This window comes from Diabrotica undecimpunctata, chromosome 1, assembly GCF_040954645.1.
Source record: "Diabrotica undecimpunctata isolate CICGRU chromosome 1, icDiaUnde3, whole genome shotgun sequence".
NCBI lineage: Eukaryota > Metazoa > Arthropoda > Insecta > Coleoptera > Chrysomelidae > Diabrotica > Diabrotica undecimpunctata.
Window position 1 is genome coordinate 114,494,397 of NC_092803.1, and position 19,702 is coordinate 114,514,098.

Below are 19,702 nucleotides of genomic sequence, written 5' to 3' on the forward strand. Positions count from 1 at the left end.
CCAATCGGCTAAATGTCTAGATAATAATAATAATAGTAACTCTCTGTGAGAGTTTTTGCCAAGTCTTCTACGAATGGGGGATGCTTTCTGGGTATTCGTAGCACTAATACCGATACTGAAAAACAGACACCCGGTAGTAGGTATACAATGCAAACCCATGAAAATGGTAAATTATGATTTATGTATAGAGTCGCTGCCTGGGAATCGCCAGAAAGGATGCGCTAAGGGGCTGCAAAGAACAAATTATAATCGACTTAGTCATTTCTAACCAGGCGTATACCAAAAAAGGAACCTTTTTACTGCCTTAATTGACTACAAAAAGACCTTTGATTCAGTACCGCGTGAATGGGTTATAAATATGTTGAAAATATATAAAGTATATTTAGTCAAAGACTAAAATTCCAATTAACCGCAGCTTTTTCCAAGGAGACTAGTTGAATCCACTTTGATTCTGCATAGCGATTAACCCACTATCTTAGCTACTGACCTCCATTGACTCAGGTTTTAGCATCAAAAATAGCAATACTTTTGTGGCAAAGCTTAATCATCTGCTGTATATGGATTATTTGAAATTAATGGCTTCCACTCGAAATAACTTGGACCAGATGTTAAAACTATGGAAACAAGTGGCGTATTCTAAATATAGTCAGAGGAACGTTTCAGCCCGGAGGTTTCGATTTGCAAGATGGCGAAAACATCGAGGTAATGGGTGAAAATGATATGTATAAATAACTCGGAATAAAGCAAGCGCGGACAATTGACCATAAACAAATGAAAACTGAACTATTTTCTGAGTTTGTGGGAAGAGTAAGACATGTGGATCAGTCATACCTTAATAATATATATATATATATATATATATATATATATATATATATATATATATATATATATATATATATATATATATATATATATATACTAAGTTGAATTTTCATTGAAAAAACATAATTTTTATCAGCAAGAATATAAGCAGCATTTGCTATTGACTCTTCAACAGATTTTTTTATTGTTTTAGGAAATAAAATTAAGAAACTGTATAAATTTAACCAAAATAGTAACTGAAGTCGGCGTGTATAACCATCCATAAAAAACAAGCAGCAAAAGGGTGCTCTGACTATCTGAGTCTTATAGGCCATACTTTAAAAGTATTGCTTAAAGTAATATTATAATACATAAGAGAATCTATGAACAGTTAGAGGAGAATATTAGTGAGACGCAGTTCGGGTTTTGCTATTAACATACTGATTCAGCGATGTCGTGGTGTAAACGTTGACCTACACTTGTCCTTTGTTGACTACGAAAGAGCTTGTGATAAAGTAAGACATGAAAAACTAATATCAATACTTATCAATAAGAACATTGACAATAAAATCATAAAGAAATTCCTAACGTTATATTAAAATCAAAGTGCTATAGTTCAAATTAATGAGCAGCAGCAGAAGAAATGAAAATCTGTAGAGGAGTTAGACATTGATGCGTTTTATCGCCACTTTTGTTTAGCCTATATTCTGAAGAAATTTTCAAAAACTCTCTCAATAATATCAATGCGGGAGTTACCATTACCGGAAAATTAATTAACAACTTACGATACATTGTAACGAGCATAGAACACCTACAGCATCCAATCGAAAGTTTAATTATGAATAGTGCTGAGATGGGAATTAATATAAACGCTAAAAATGAAATATATGCTAATTACAAAAACACCACAACACATACACCGCATATTGACAATTAAGTGTAACGTGATAAAACAAGTAGAAAGCTATTAGTTCTTGGTAACTTTGATCAATGAAACCAACAATCATACTGCAGAAATAAACAGGCGAAAAGAGATGCCAGATCAGCATTTATACGAATGAAGCCACTCTTAACGTGCAGAAATTTTACTTTTGAAATCAGATTACCTACTATTCGATGTTATATATTTTCAATATTATTATATGGAGCCGAGACTTGGACATTAAAAAAAATGCAATTTAAAAAGAATCGAGGCTTTGGAACTCTGGTTTTACCGCAGATTATTAAAAATATCATGAACTGATAGAATTACATATAAAAAGTACTGAAAAGGGTTGGTAAAGAAACAGAACTAATCACCACTATACAAACAAGAAAACTGGAATACCTAGATCATGTAATGAGGGATCACCAAAATATGAAATTTTAAGACTCATAATATAATACATGGAAAAATTTAAGGAAGAAGATCTGTTCGCCGAAGGCAGAATTCTTGGTTGAATAATTTACATGATTGCTGTCAATGCAGATCGATTAATTTATTAGAGCAGAAAGTTCAAAAATAAAAATAGCCATTATGATTGCCAACCTCCGTAGGAAGATGGCATTCTAAAAAGAGATAAATTTAACGTTTCTTTTTGAACGAAAAGCGATATTTTAAATATTCATAGTCTTGAGGATTTTAACATACATAATTTGCTTGATTTCGGTGTTTTTGCGCTAGTTGAGGAAGTTTTATTTATATACCGAATTCATTAGCAATGCCACAAATTTCATTATATAATCTTGAAAACATTTCATTACATTTTTCTCGCTTTTAATATAAAATCTTCAAAACACCATTGAGCATATTTCTTGCTGATTTTAACTTAATTTTTGATTTTTGAAAAAAGAAACGACTTAATGGTAAAGTGCAAGAAAGTACTATTTATAAGCAGATAGTTGTTACAACAAAGTCAGTTTCAGATAAAGCAGATTTTAATAACTTTACATTTGCAGCAGTCAGTAGGTCACTCCTCAGTATTAGTATTAGTATAATAATGGGAGATTTCAATGCCAAAGTAGGAAAAGGTAGACAAGAAAACATTGTAGGCAATTTCGGACTTTAACAACGTAATGACAGAGAAGATCTTTTTGTTGAATTCTGTGTAGAGAACAAGTTATTTGTGACAAATGCATTCTTTAAACTACCCAAACGTCGTTTATACACTTGAAAGTCACCAGCAGATACTAAAGAGGTCATAAGAAATCAGTTCGATTATATAACAATTAATGAAAGATACCGAAATTAAATCAAGATAACTAAAACACTGCCTGGAGCAAATGTCTCCTCAGGTCATAACTTATTAATGAGCGACATCAAACTCCAACTTAAAAAAGAGCTATACAACTAAATACTATCAAAGAATAGGAAAGCCACCGGTCCAGATGAAATCCCCAGCGAAATAATTAAACTACTTAATGATAAAGGCAGACATTATATTTTAAACCTATTTAATAAAATATATGAAATAGGGCATACATCAATATCTAGCTACATTTGTAATGATACCGCTTTGAAAAAAAAAAAAAAATAAATAAATAAAATAAAATAAACGCTTAATAATATAGTGATCATCGTACTATCAATATATTCGAATCGTATGGTTTCACAATGCACGTTAATTCTCCTACAAGAATTACTAAAACAACATCTACCATAATTAATTATATTGTCTCAGATTTCTCACCCCTTGATGTACGTTCTACAATAATTATTAATGCAGGACTCTCTGACCATGAAGCAGTACATATCAAGTTTAACACTCTTAACAAACAATCCTCGAAAACCCAACGTTAGGTAGGATTTTTTCAGCTCAGAACTTTCGTAAATTCCAAAATTTGTGATTGACTTCTGGGTTGCACTTTCCCTCTGTGGAAGTGGACTATAATTTTAGTGATTTTTTAGATAAGCTTGTCTTTATTTCTAATAAGGCATTTCCTTTAATTACAATTAAGTCAAAACATCACAAACCCTGGACTACCAAGGGTATCTACATATCCGCCAAGATTATGCGTTCACTACTGTACATCAAATAATTTACTACCAATGTCTTTATCAGTGACTATATCTCCAAGTGCAAAGAAACCTATATAAAACTTATCAAAACAGCTAAAAAATATACTATGAGAATCGTCTGGGAAGCTCTAAAAATGTTGCAAGGGAAACTTGGTCCATAATAAACGATCTTCGAAATAAAACAAACTCAACTCAAACATTTTCTCTTCCAAATCTTGAAAATCTAAATGAATACTTCGTTAATGTGAGTAAAAATATAACATCATCTATTTTGCCACAACAAGATCCTATTTCCCATTTTGCCAATTCAAAAAAGGTGTCGAATTCATTCTTTATAAGACTAGTTGAAAAATCTGAACTGATCCAAACAATCAGTAGTATCAAAAGAAAATCTTCCTGTAGTTGTAAAAATTATAAAAAGTGTAAAAATTTCTTAAATCTCCCAAAAAATAATGTGTTGGAAGTCCTGGTCTCACTAATTAACGATTCTTTGAAAAAGGTATATTTCCAGAGTGCCTAAAAACAGCTATTATTATTCCTCTTCATAAGGGTGGTGAAAAATCTAATGTCTGCAACTATAGACCTATTGCCTCACTACCGGTCCTATCCAAAATTATTGAGAGACTCATAAAAACCCAACTTATATCTTTTCTCGTTAAAAACAACATTTTATCACAAAGTCAGTTCGGCTTTTTATCTAGTAAATGTACCAGCGATGCTATGTTTTCTGTACTACATGAGGTCTATCAAGCACTAAACAATAATCTTTATATTGCCACTGTTTTTTGTAACGATGCCAAAGCTTTTGATTATGTAAATCACGACATTTTAATAAAAAACTGAATTTCTACGGAATTCGAGGTATTTCTTTGAATTGGTTCAAATCTTACTTGAGCAATAGGAAACAACTAGTTAGAGCAAATGATACTGACTCTAGCCACAAAAGCATTGTATATGGAGTACCACAAGATTTAGTACTGGGTCCTCTACTTTTCCTTATCTTTATAAATGACATCACTAACTTAAAAATCGATGGAAAAATTTTTCTTTTTGCTGATGATACCAGCATTACCTGGAAGAACTCTAATATTGGAACTCTTCATGAAATTATAACTTCTGATCTACTTAAAATAAAAACCTGATCCGACTCTAATATACTCTCTTTTAACGTGGATAAGACAGTAGAATTATTCCATTAAGGAGCTCTTCAACCCTTGCTTCTTAATAACAGCCACATTAGTATCGTTGATTCTTTTCCTTCAATCCTTCATATCGATTTTTTAAGTAAGAAACTAGCCTCAGCCTGCCATGTAATAAGATCTTTTTCGAAAGAAATCACTTTAGCATCTTCCAAAATAACATATTTTTCTTTGTTCGAGTCACATCTTCGATTTGGCCTTCCTTTTTGAGGCTCTAGCACAGCTGCCCAATCTGCTTATTTTTAAATTACAAAAAAGAGCAATACGGTATCTTTTTGGCCCCAATAGAATAACACATGGCAGAAGCTACTTCAAAAATCACGGAATTTTAACTCTTTCCTCTTTATATATTCTAGAAACTGTTTGCTTAATTCCCATCTTTGTTAGATCCCATCTACTGAATTAGTAAAGAAATTATATTCAGCGAAAAAAATTATACAATACAACCATCTTCCTTTGCAACTGAAATCTACAACTGCATGTGATACCCAAATATATATATATATATATATATATATATATATATATATATATATATATATATATATATATATATATATATATATATATATATATATATATAAATTAAGGATCACTCAGAAGAGTGGTGGGTTTTTTCGGTCAAAAGGTGGAGAAAAAAAAACAAAGTTGATGGCTACTTCATCTATTTATTGAAGACGTTTCGCTTTCTTAATCAGAAAGCATCATCAGTTCATCTAAAAAGAACAATATGAAAAAACCACACAAGCATGGAAAAGTTGTTACATGTGTTACCTTAAAAAAATATGTAGCAGTCAGTGATAACAAAGTTGTAAAGACACTTAAGTAAATGGACATTATACGATTATGATGTATAAACAATAAATTGAACTAGATAAGTTAACAATTTGTTCAAACTAAGCACAGCAAAAAGAACATGTGGTTTTGATTTTTTGTTATATAAATGTATAAGTTAAAAAAAACATTAAAAAAGAGAGTGAAGAACTAAGAAAAATCAAAGAAGCACTTCCAAAAATATAGCAATAGTTATGTTTTAATTTTTACTTTAGGTAGCATTATTGTATTAATTAATATTGCAATTGAATAATTTAATGTATAATGAAATTACCACTCCTGGCTTCTTGAATGCTGCCGGTAAAATGGTGTTCAATTAAGACAACCACGCTATCAACGTAAAAGACAGTCAAAACCTTGAGGTCATTAATTATGACAGAACAGCAAGGTGAAATACCAACCCTAATGATAGAGCGGTTTATTTAAATGATAGGATGAGTTTGGGTGACAACCCGTTTGTAAGGAACCAATAAATGAAAAGGAAAGGTGGTTATTAACACCAAATTTCCCACATTGATCGGCTAAGAAAAAACAAACAAAACAAGTTAGGTCAAACCAAAAACTCATATATAATCGTCAACGTTGTGGATGGTTAATCAGCCACAGGTGAAGATTAATTATAATTTCCAACAGTCCAAGGTTCAAAACTTGGAGCTGCAATTGAAACAAAAAAGGATTCTTTGAATCACATCAATTATAATTGTATTGAGCTATTTGATTAAAAATAGCTAATATAAAACTGTGTATATGCAACACGGAACTAAGTCAACAGTAATGCGAGTTGCATACGTGTAAGTTAATAAGTAAGAAATATTTCTAGTATTCTATTTTATATTAAAATTATTTTATATGTTAATAAATATATGTGAATATGCAACTAGTGACTATGTCACAAGTTACATAGTTTAAGTTAATATAAGTAAGAAATATTTCTTTGTTTTTTATTTTATTTAAATTTATTATTTATATGTTTATATGTTTTTAATTATTTACTAAGAAAATTTGGAAATATGGTAAAATTGTACACCGTAAATGACAATGATAAAGTAAATAGCTTATTAGGACTAATTCTGCAATATTAAAGCATGATATATTTGGCTCAAGTTACTGATATTTGTCCTCTTGTTAAGAGCATTCGGGTGTTTAAGTATTGAACACATTTCCAAAAACTGTCTTTTGACGAGATAACGTTCTGTGCCAAGAATCTTAACTTTATTAAAGTCTATCTTATGCTTGGTATCAATAGCATGCTGGGCAAGAGCACAAGTATGTTTAGATAAATTAATGTCACTACGATGAGTAGTAAGACGCCCTTTCAATGATCTCCCAGTCTGACCGATATAACATGAGTCACACTCAGCATATGAAAATAATTGTATTAATTCATTCACACACGTTATGAAGAAAATTTCTTATGAGTATAAAAATATGAAATACTTATTTTATTTTGGCTTTTGGTGTCTTATATTGGTAATTATATGAATATAAGTTGCTTAAAAATAAAATAAAAACTATATTAACGGACAAAATTTATTTATATGAACTAAAATTAAATTGATACATGAACATTAGCTTGCTCTAATATACCTCCCTGCATGTTCCACGGGAATCGGCTAAGAAACCTTCTGGACAATTAGCTTTAACGAGAATGGTTCTAGCGGCAACTTGCTCTTCAGAACTTTCTGGTTTAATTCTTACATCAATTAGAGGAGCTAAAATTAAAAACAAAATCAACTGAAATATATTGTTCAAATTTTTTCTCACATGATTATTAATCAGTCAATATTAAGTATGCACGCAATTTGCAATGTCTGACATTACCCTAGAATTTATTTCTGATTACATAAAAATAGAATACTTAAAAGTTGTGAATGCAACTCTTTTACCTGAGATAATAGAAATTTAACTAAGTTAATAGATTTTTATTAATGATCCTCGACAAATTTTTAAATGAGTTAGTATTTGTAGACTCGAGAATCATAGACTGATTTTAGGCGAGCGGTTTACCCCTCAAAAGACGCTTAGAAACATAATATACCGACTAAATTTCTTTTTGCATTTCTAATGCACCAAACCTTTTTTATTCGATTCTATATATTTTTCCAAGATAAAATGTATTTTTTAAAATTTTTACAAGTGGGCGGGAATTGTTATTAATAAATAACTTATACAAAAAAGCAATTTCACCGAATTGCTTCGGAATCAATTTTTTTAGGTGTATCTCATCAAAATAATTAATATATAATTCGATAATTTTTCGAAAAATGCTTCCTTTTCGAGTTATTTGCATTTTTTTGTTGAAAAAATGCCTTAATTAGTGATTTTTGGGATTTTTTTTCTAAAAAACTACTAAATGAATTGCAATTCTACAAATAGCTTTATAATCTTTGAACCGTCGAGTACAAGTTAGAATATTTTGACAAGATAATTTTTTTCTATCTTGCTTAAAACGTGGACCCAAATATTTCGAATATGCCTTTCGAGCAGTCTACCGCTAAGTGTGAAGGTGTGTGTGTAAGTGTGTGAAGATGAGGAATATCAGAGATTGGACTAAACTCAGTGTTATTAACAGATATTTTACGTTGCAAAAAATAGGGAAGCGTTTAAAAAAATGATCGCCAGCCTTCGTTTGAAGAGGGCAAAATAAAAAAAAAAAAAATAAAACACAAAAAGACAGTATTCGTATTATATTCAGTAAGTTAATGTTTAGCTTTTGTAAAAAAAACACGATTATACAGCTTTATCAAATCATCGTAGTTTTCATTATAAAATAAACCCTAAAAACCCTGAGATTAATCATTATTAGTATAACATCATTTATTATATTTTATGTTCGGCTATTCCACAAATTAATGTTTTATAATAAATGACGCTCAGCTTGTAGCTTTTATTTGAAAACAATTATCTGGGAAAAGTTTTGCTGTGTTTCGGTAGTTCTAACAAAAAATCGCCGTAGAAAAGTAATGTGCTTTTGCTCGGTGTTTACGTGAAGAGTGAGTTTCGGTAGTAGTAATTCGGACTATTTTCACGTGTGTAAGATCGTTAACTGAAGTGATTCGCTAATTGCATTTCATATTGGACATTCGCGTCGGTATAAATAATTAGTGAGCTTATTGTTCGTTAAAAGAAATAACAAAGTGCTTCGTTAGATACTCGGACACTTTTTCTAGTTAACTTATTAAACAATTGACTACTTCAGTATTACTTACTGGACTACAGGTATTAAAACCTTATATTTTATCGAACTCGGTAGTGATTTAGGGAAACGTGGTCCAAAGTTCCAAGAGTCATACATATTGTGCATTGCCCTTTTATTCACACTTTTTAATACGGATATTATTTATGTGAATGGCGAACATATTTCTAGTTGTGTATCTAAAATTTCAAGAAGTTCGATATTTCTAACTCGGCCGAGCTCATAACATACGTTATATTCGACGATATATTTACGTTTTAAAGACCTCATTGAGAAGAAGGTATGAGACTATAAATAAGCAAACAACCACCGACAATAATAAATGTGCATGCAACGAGAGAACATGAAGAAATTAAGACTTACACGAATTGTTATGAATAGTATGTAACAAGATAAAAAAAAACCACCAAAATGCTCACATAGACAAAAAAGAACATCACAAAAGAGTAGTAGGAAATAAAAAAAGGTACTATATTAGCTACAAATATACAAAAAAAAAACAATGGACATAAGTGCGTTCAGAAGAGCGAACGCAGATATGGACTAGTACAGGGTGATATTAGCAATGAATAATATAACAGGAGCCATATTATACAATAGAGTGAAAAGAAAACGGCAGTGGAATCTAAAAGCTAACCTCGAGGTTTAAAAGAAATACAAACAAAAAATAAAGGTAACCAAGAATATAATTAGGCGAGAAAGCAACAGAATAAATAAAGACTCAATTGAAATCAAAAAAACAAGATAAAATAGAATATCAAAAACATAGCAAAAGTGATTAACAAAAGAGTAAGAACTATATATATATAAGATACAGAAGGAAGCAGGAGAAATAGAAAGATCAATGATGTATCAATGACCAATGATCAATAATTAAAAAACCTATAAGAAAATGAGTGTTAAGTATAATACGTCAATGCGTAGGGCGACAAGAATGAAGAATAATAAGAGGATAATAGAACATTAACTGAGACATAAAATAAATATGAAAGGAATACTTATACTCAATCATAAATAAAAAGAAGAAAGAAAAAAGATTGGAAAAGAAAGCCGTGAAAGCCAAGAATAGCAAACGAAACAAAAGAAAATGCGGGAGAAGAAATAAAATGTCTAACGAAGAAAGAATTGACAAAAGAAATACTAAGGACACAAAATGACAATGCGCCAGGAGAATACAAGGTTGCATATGAGCTGATAAAACATGGAAGAGAAAAAGTGAATGGCTAAGCATATCAACTAATAAAAAACTATATACAAAACCGATTACTTAAAGGATGGAACACTTGAATCACTAAAAATATATACAAGAAAAATTATGAAAACAATAAAGAAATCTAGCTTTTTAATTGTATAAATAAAATGTTGGCAAACTTAATAAAAAAAAAACGACACACTTGTAACGTCACATCTTTATTAATTTATATTCAAATAATTATTGTATTTTAATTTCTTCATTAATTTATTAATTCGTTTGTCTTCATATTCGTTTTTACTAGTTTTTATTCAAAAGTAGTTGGCGCACTCTGTCTTTCTTTTCTCTCTCTTTCTGTCCCGTAGAATATATATTCGCCCTCTCTCTTTCTGCCCGGTAGACTAAATATTCTGTTTTATGTTGACAGAAAAGCTGATTCCATCACATAGAAACATCCTATGACATATGTGCTAACTTCATGCAGTCCCTTCCTACGTTCTGTCAATCACCTTTAATGGTGGGATTTCTTTTTGTTTATAATTGAAATTTATAAAAGAAGGTAGGAATTATAATAAGCTTCATTTTATAGTCTGCAATATTCTCTTGGGGTGAGTACTTTCATTGTAATCTTTATTTTATAATTCTGATAGCATTTTCAATATTAGTAACCTCACTTCTTTCGGAAGCACGTTTTTCGATTATATGTTTGTAGGGATCTGAACAGAATTGAACTAATTAATAATAATTATATTTCATTTTATCCTTGCCACGTGCTATTTGTTTCATTGTAATTTTTTAAAATGGCCTATTTGATGTGTCTCTAATACAAGCTGTTTCTGATATTTTAGTTTATTGGCTGTATTAATTGGCCGTATCATTTTACTGACAGTATTAAGAAAATTTATCGAATCTATTGGAGGACCTAACCACTTAATTGAGAGGCCAAACACACATATGGAATAACTGTAGCTCTCAAGAGGACCTAACCGTCTAATTGGGAGGCCACACAAGCAGCCCTTTGATGCCATCGTTGCCTTAAGTATCACCCTCACTATATTTATTGTTAAGTATTGGCAGGGTTGATTGTTTCCTGTTTTTAATAAATATGATTAGTTAAAAATTGGTTTATTTGCTATCAGCTAAGAGTTTAGGTTTGATTCTTAGTTTAAGACAAGACGAACTCACACTTGAGATACTGAGCTAGGCGAATTATAGACGGTAAGCTCCCATGGTTGATTGAGGTATTATTTTTATAATAGTATTTCAATTCTCTTTGGTAGTTTTATCGTTGCACACTTCTTCTAGCTCGTTATAACTATATGTGGTTAATAAAATTTAATGTCTGCTTATTACTGAATTATTAATATTTCTTTATAACATCAAACATTTTAGTTCTTTAATATTTAAAAATCTTAATTTTTTTCTTAAAAAATTTTTAAAATTTGTTAAATTTAATATAAAATCTATTCATTATCTATGTATATTTTCATTACTTTTTTTATTTTAAACAATAAGAATACAAATAATCTACAAATATCCATAAGATTAATGAAAATTTTTTCTTTAACCTAATTTCCCTAACATTGTTTGTAAACTAGATGTCACCTGGTCTATCCTAGCTTTTTTGATATAAAATGACCACTTCTTTGTTTTGGCTACACAGTTCAGCACTGACTTTGCTTTTGACTAACTGATCACGTCCTTATTGTGGCTACAACGCACAACACTAACTAAGCCTTGCACATATTCACATTACACAAGCTTAAACGGTTTAGTTCTCTTGAGCCTTCGAATCTGGGGTTAGTTGACAAGATGCTAAAGTACTTCAGCGTTGGGAAAAATATAATATCGAGCGATGAAAAGTATTCACTTCAAAATAAAACCAAAACTATGCAGAAAATATACTAGGTTGGTACCAAAATGAATTTAGACTAGGGAGATTGACGATAAATGCTATGCATACTTTGAAATCAATTTTACAAACCTCTTACCAAGGAACAATGAGCAAAGCACGGCATTCTATCTCCCAGCATTGAAATATAAGCTATAATATATTTAGAAATAATATACATATTATAATGGTACGTGCATATGCAGATGTGTAGTAGTGCATACGGAGATGCTTTTTTAGGAGTTAGTCAAAAACAAACAGTACTGTCACCAAGGCAACTGACAAATTGAAGACTAAAGACGTATCTAGAAAGTGGATTAAAAATACATAAAAAAGACAAAATATATGAAAATAAGCAAAATATAAGGAAAAAAGAGGGACACTTGAAGATCTAAAACTTAAAATGTAAAAAAGTAACGACAATAAACTACTTGGGTATGACGATGAGATTAAATGAAAAAGAAAAAATTCAAAAAAGAACTGTATAGCGAAACCAAGACTTTGGAAGAAACAAATAGATGCTTAAAAATAGAAAACTAAACAAAAATAAAAGATATACAAAACAATGATTCGGCTAATTATCACATACGTGATGAAAACAATAGTACTGAACAAAGAAAACATAGAAAATAAATACATAGAAGAAAGGCAAATGAGATAATAAAAAAAGTTATAAGATGGACCCCAATCTAATAAAGAAGTCATGTCTGACTGAAAACAAGACGTAACAATAATTTAGAAAATTTCTTGCAAAATATTCTTTTGATAAAACATTTTTAAATTAGTTATTTGATGATACCGCCACTTTGGAATAATTGCCAATATTAGAAGGTTTATATCCATAGGGTTTTAAAAAATTTGAATAATGTAATATAGTCATCTTAGAAAATTCTCATAACAACACTACATTATTTAGATGAAACTTATCGGAGTTAAGAAAGGATGCTAAGGTAATATCATATTCTAAGCTTCTTCTTAAACTATCTTTTAAGTTCCCTTGTTTTTGGCGATTAATTCCCTGTCTTGAGCTATTCTGAATAGTTGTTCGACTTTTCGAATCCCGGTCCATTCTCTGACATTCTTCAACCACGAAGAATGTTTTCTACCAATTATCTTGCATTTTTCGATGTTACCCATCATAATTAGTCGAAGAATATTCTACTGTTTTTTGGGCTAATGAAAATAAATATAATAAAAATCAAAATAAAAAGCAATAAATATATTAAAAAAAATCAGTTATAATCATCGCCAGGCGAAGTGTTCTGATTGTCAATACAGACAAGACCAAATTCATGGAAGTGTAACCTGGATAACTCTGATAAACATTCGATATCGATGGATGGGAACAATATGGAGAGTGTAAAAAACTTTAAGTACTTGGGAATAATAGCAGCAAATAAGGCTTAATAAAAATGCTGAAGTCAAAATTACTATGAAAATTAAATTGTTAGGCATGCTGCAACGTCCCCTTACCTTAAAAAAAATAATTTAGAAACTTTATTTTTTAAAGTATCCAATAATTTGGGTCAGTGTATATCTAATTATATGAACTGTTTACGGAATTATAAGACCCCATCAATTATATGAACCGTAGTGGTGTCTATAGACTAAAATGTTCAGATTGTGATATCACCTAGATAGGAAGAACAGGTAGATCATTGTCTTCACGCTCTCTAGAGCACACAAAAAGAAAAAACACTTTCTCTCAACATCTAAAAGAACATAACCACACCCTCAATATACCAGAAGAGACGTATCACTTATTCACAATATTCCCCAAAAACACTTCGTCAAATTAGACTTATATGAAGATCTTGAAATTATCAAAGAAAAACAGAGAAGTCTAAATGGTGTTAATCGCCATGTCTCATTCAATCGAGACTTCGTTCTACTCCATCGCCAACTATTCATATGACCCACACCCTCAATTTCTCCTATTACATTAAAATTTACATTAATCATTCTTCTTTTGTCATTTATTCATCTTCCTCAGTCCACTCTAAACCTATATTTCAATGCATCTAACTTTCCATCTTTCCCCACTTCTTTCTAGGAATCTAAACTTCAAGTCTCACACCTATACCTAATTTTCTACGTGCTCCTTTTCGACACAACTTAATAGATCAGATTATTCTACTTCCCCCTCTTAAACCATTCACCATCATAAATCTTCACCTTCATATCCACATATCCAGATAATTTCATGATCCATCTAAAATCTAGCCACACATCTAAATCTCCGCTTATCGATCACAGCTCCTTAGTAACATAGTATTTAAATCAATCAATCTTTCTGACCACCTTCTAATAAAATTACACACCATTTAATTTTTCACTCGGTAAGAACACATATAATTCACAATATACAGTAATCCCCTCATATCTGCTTAACTAGATCATCACCTGTCCATTTTTCTTTATACCACACTTTGTTTTTACTTATCTACATATACTTCTCTCAGGGTATGGTTTCGAATCTCTGGAGATCTCAGCCCCTTGTAGAGTCTTTTGTATTCTCACACCAATATTAAAACATCACATATTATTAGTTTAAATTTAACAGAGCCACCTACAACCCATCTACTTTTGCAGTTTTTACATATTTTGTCAATACACACCGATATTCTATTAACTTTATTGATCCACCTTGTGTATACCACCTTGTCAAACGCCTCAAAAAATATGGGCCTACAAGTAAATGAAAATAAAACTAAGATAATGGCATCAACACCCAACAATAGAGCCAGAAACATCGGCCACCAATTCACGGTTGATAATTCTACCTTTGAAGTGGTGGACAAATTCACATACTTAGGCTCCCTGATCACCAAGGAGAACGTCATGACGAAAGAAATCAAGCGAAGAATAATCCTAGCAAACAGATACTATTTTGGACTGAGTAGACATATGAGAAGCAGAAACTTAAGCCAAAAAAACAAAAATAACCATATACAAAACCCTTATACAACCAATGTTGACATATGGGTCGGAGACATGGACCATTTCCAAGGCAGATGAAAATCTCCTGCTTATATTTGAACGAAGAATCCTGAGAAGAATATTTGGTGGCATCTGTGAAAATGGTGTTTGGAGAAGGAGGTACAACTACGAGATATATCACAGATATAAACATATATTTGGTGGTAAAGACGTAGTATCGTTTATAAAAATAGGAAGACTAAGATGGGCAGGACATCTGGCAAGATCACAGCAGAACAACCCCCCTAGAAGAATCCTTATGTCACAACCTGTGGGAAGTAGAAGTAGGGGTAGACCAAAACTCAGATGGAGGGATGGTGTAGATGAGGATGGTAGACAAATAGGCCCAGCAAACTGGCAACAGTTGGCAATGGATAGAACTGACTGGCGTAATAGACTTGGGAAGGTCGAGGCTCTTTTATAGGGCTGTAGCACCAATGATGATGATTATCGATCCACCTTATGCTCACGAACTTATAACTTATACTTCTTATATTTCTCAGGTACCAAATGTTGCTTTTTAACATATAAGGTCTTTTGTTCTTAAGTTATACTTTAAGTTGAGTAATATACGAACAATACATTACAAAACCACCTATTGGCCATCAATTTTTTCTTTGTTTTATATATTTTGTTAACACACAATAACATCTAACCAACTTTATCCTTTAACACTTAATCAGTTATTTAGGTTCATGAACTTATAACTTATATTTTTATATTTTCCATGCACTAAATGTTGCTTTTCAACATAGAGGGCCTTCCATGCTTAAGTTATAAGTTAAGTACTACATGAACAGTACATTAAAAATTTTTTATTCTATTTACACTTCATCTCTATAGCATTTTCAAATACATCATTTACCATTTTACTCTTCAACAATAAAATTTAAAGAACCCAACTTCCTACATATATTTGTTTTTCCATTTTCCAGGTACCAAATGTTGCAAAGCATAAAGGGCCTTTTGTAAAAGTCTTTAGTTTACCACTGTTTTGTATAAAACTTACTGAGGTCGCTGGTTAAATGATAATAGATAAATAATTATAAAGATAAAAATGCAGTATTTTGTTTGTAAATCAATTAGCGAAAAATAGCAAATATAACTGTCAAAATTAGGAAATTAACTGGTCTTACTCATTATTGATGTTTGTACAAAGAATATAGACTTACCCTTTGAAATATTTGAATCGTAGCCAAGGAAATCTCGTTGGTACCGCGTCGGGGCGCCGGCCGACGCTCGATGTCTTGAGATGAAGTATCTTAAGTTGAGACTTAAGACGGTCAGAAAAGAATCACCTAACCGTTGCGTGTGGTCTGTATACCAAGAGGGTACACCAATAAATCACTCTATTGTGTTGCGATAATTGTTCTGGTAATACGAACCGTACACTTGTTTCTATATTGGCGACACAAAAGGAGTCAAATTCTTCGTACTTAAAACATAATAGATGAGACAACCAGTTTTTACAGTAAGCAATATATTTTACCAAAGTCGTTAGAATACAGGATTGAATTAGGTCACATTATAGTACACGTTAAAAGAAAAATATTAATAATAAAAATATGAAAAGAAATAGTATATACTTTCCCAAACAACCACCACTTAATTTACATATTCACTTTAGTCCACCTACATTAAGTAAATTTTTTTTTCAATTTTCTTAACATAAATTTAGGATAAATTCATAATTCAAACTACAACATTGATGGTTGCTACTGTTATTTTATTACAATTTTAACTTATTCAATTTTAAATATTGTTGGCTACTGTCATATTTAGACAAATACCTTAAATTACACTGACTGCTTTGTTTCTACTTCCGTCCTAACATGTCATTATTGTCATTTCAATCAGTTGCTATCAACAAGTCCTCGTAGACACTTTGTCTCAGGACCAACAACCTCCAGTGGAGTCTTACGTTGCCATGTTATCAATTCCAATTGTAACTTAAACATCATAGCATATAAGATCCAATAATGTAACTTAAATTCAAATTAAAAACATTTAACGGGTATTTACCCATATATTTAGTGGCTCAAAACATGTACACTTAGTAAGTATTAACCACATTTTGTATTAACCTTGGTCAAAATTTTAAATTTCATGTTTTCTTTAATTAAAGTGGTTACATACTTTTAGGACACACTGATGATGGAATATAGATTCCGAAAACGTTTTGTGATGCAGACCGATTGGGTGTTTTAATTATATACCTTTTATAAAGGTTTTTTAAATAAATTTTTTGTTATACATGGTATACAGTTAGCTACAGGAACTTAGTTTCATTGTGGATTTTATACTGGTAGACTCATTGAGTGCAGTGTATGTGTATTTCAAGGCAAGCTTCAGCTAAGACGATTTGATATGCAAAATGCCCAAAACATCAAGCCAATGTTCAATGTTGATATGTAAAATGTGAAATGTCTCGAAAAAAAGCAAGCGCTGAAAATTGATCACTAACAAATAAAAAATAATTTACCTTAGGACATTTTAACATCTTAAAATTAGAAATTTATTCCAGGCACTAAATACCACATGTTCCACGCTTCAGTCATTTGAAATTGTTGAGTGGAATGAAAAGGAAAATGAAATTTTCAGCGGAAAGTAAGAACATTTTTAACAAAGCCACAAAAATATCATGCTCACAGTGTAATAGAAAAAACAATATTTTCATATAGATGACACATCATTGTTAAAACTTGAAGAAAAAGAAATGGCCATGTATCCAAAGAAGAAGAAACGAACTTCCGGAAGAGAAAATGTGGACATTTATGTCAGTCCAATAAGACTATGGTGACAATACAACATCGAATACAGTTATCGATTCCAGAATTTTAAACCTTTGTTTCAGTTTATAAAGGACCAGTGCATTGTACGTATGTTTTCGGAATCACCAGGGTCACCTTGATAGTCACTTACATCTCTTGCTACAAAAAGTATTTGCCACTTGCGATCTAGTAACTAAAATTACACAAACAAATACCGAAAATAAAGAGAAATAATGAAGAAAATATGCCCCGTACATAAAAAGGAGATAAATTACATGAGAAAGGTTTAAAAGAATATTCTGAGCACATAATATAGATGAATACCTAACAGGTGTCACGGGAAAGAGTTACGAATACAAAAGAGTAGTTACGAATACAAAAACATAATAATACATAATATAAATAATTACCTATATTAGATGCTTTATTTTGAGAATCAGTATCGCCATCATTCGACTTTACTTCTGCATTTTCTCTGCCACCACATGGATCGATCTGGTGGGTATGAGAATATATTTTGTCACCTACAGTATGAAGTGCACATTTGGCCACTTTTACACCAGTTTTGACTTTCTGCACAATCTCTCCGGTCGCTTGTTTAATCGTATCGATGGCTTCCAGGCTACGCCTTACTATATTCTTCCTTTCAATTCTCTGTTCTACTGATGCTGAAAATACATGGCATATTAACAAGCCATAAATACCTAAAAACAATAAATTTTTCATGATTTTTACGTTAAATCTTGTAAGGATACAAAGTTTTTATATCTTTATTGTTTAGTTCTGATAATGATACAATTATCGTCTGAGGTTAAAGGACAAATAATATAAAACGTAAATATTCGATACCATTTTAGATTTGAAAATGTATGATAGCACTGTTTTTGTGGTAGAAGATTACAACGGTATTTATACAGGACTGTTAAAAACAGCAAAATTATAAGTATCGATACCTTCTTCATAAAAGTTTATGGACAATGCATTTTCAAGTACATGATCATTATTCTGGCTTTTCAACCTTGCATGGGTCCTAGCCTCCTCAAGAATTTCTCTCCAGTCGTCCCTATCCATCGTCTTCCTCCTCCAAGCACCTATTCCCATATTTCTCATCTCTTCATCGATCTTATCAAGGAACCTTGTTCTGGGTCTTCCTCTTCTTCTCTGACCAATGGGTCTATCAAGGAGCGTTTTTCTAGCTGAGTCATTCTGTTCCATCCGAATTACATGCCCTATCCACCTTAGACTACTATCTTAATATGTCTTACGATATCAGGTTCCTGGTATATTCTATAAAGTTCGAAGTTGTATCGTCTTCTCCATACTCCATTGTCATTCACTGCTCCATAGATTCGTCTTAGTACTTTTATTTCGAAACATCCTCACATGTTTTCATTATTTTTTGTTAGAGTCCAGGTTTCTGAATCACATGTTAGGACTGGGCATATTATCGCTTTATAGAGTTTTATTTTTGTATTTCTCGATGTAATTGTGGATTTAGGGAGGAGATTGAGTCTAAAATAGCATCTGTTGGCCGTTCAAATTCTGCGGTTTATCTCTGCGGTTTATCTTTGAGCTAGTATTATGTTCAGTGTTCAAGTGGTCGTAGGATTTGTGGTTGTTTGCTTATTTTTATATACTTCGTTTTGTTGGTGTTTACTTTTAAACCTATTTTTGTAGCTGATTCTTTTAGTGCTACATACGCCTCTGGTACGTCGTTTTCCGTTCTCGTAACAATATTGATATCATCAGTATAGGCCAGGATTCGCACTGATTTATTATATATTGAACCAGCGGTTGTGATTTGTGACATACGTATTACTTTTTTCAGAGCCAGATAT

The 19,702-nt window shown here is 31.4% G+C and overlaps 1 long non-coding RNA gene across 1 annotated transcript; it reads right to left on the bottom strand.

Moving 5' to 3' along the window:
- Nucleotides 1–7,351: 7,351 nt before the first annotated feature.
- Nucleotides 7,352–18,729, bottom strand: LOC140439973 (uncharacterized). Its single transcript, XR_011950772.1, has 2 exons — nucleotides 18,275–18,729; nucleotides 7,352–7,547 (listed from the first exon to the last, which is right to left on the bottom strand). It is a non-coding gene; the product is annotated as an uncharacterized lncRNA (long non-coding RNA).
- Nucleotides 18,730–19,702: the final 973 nt, after the last annotated feature.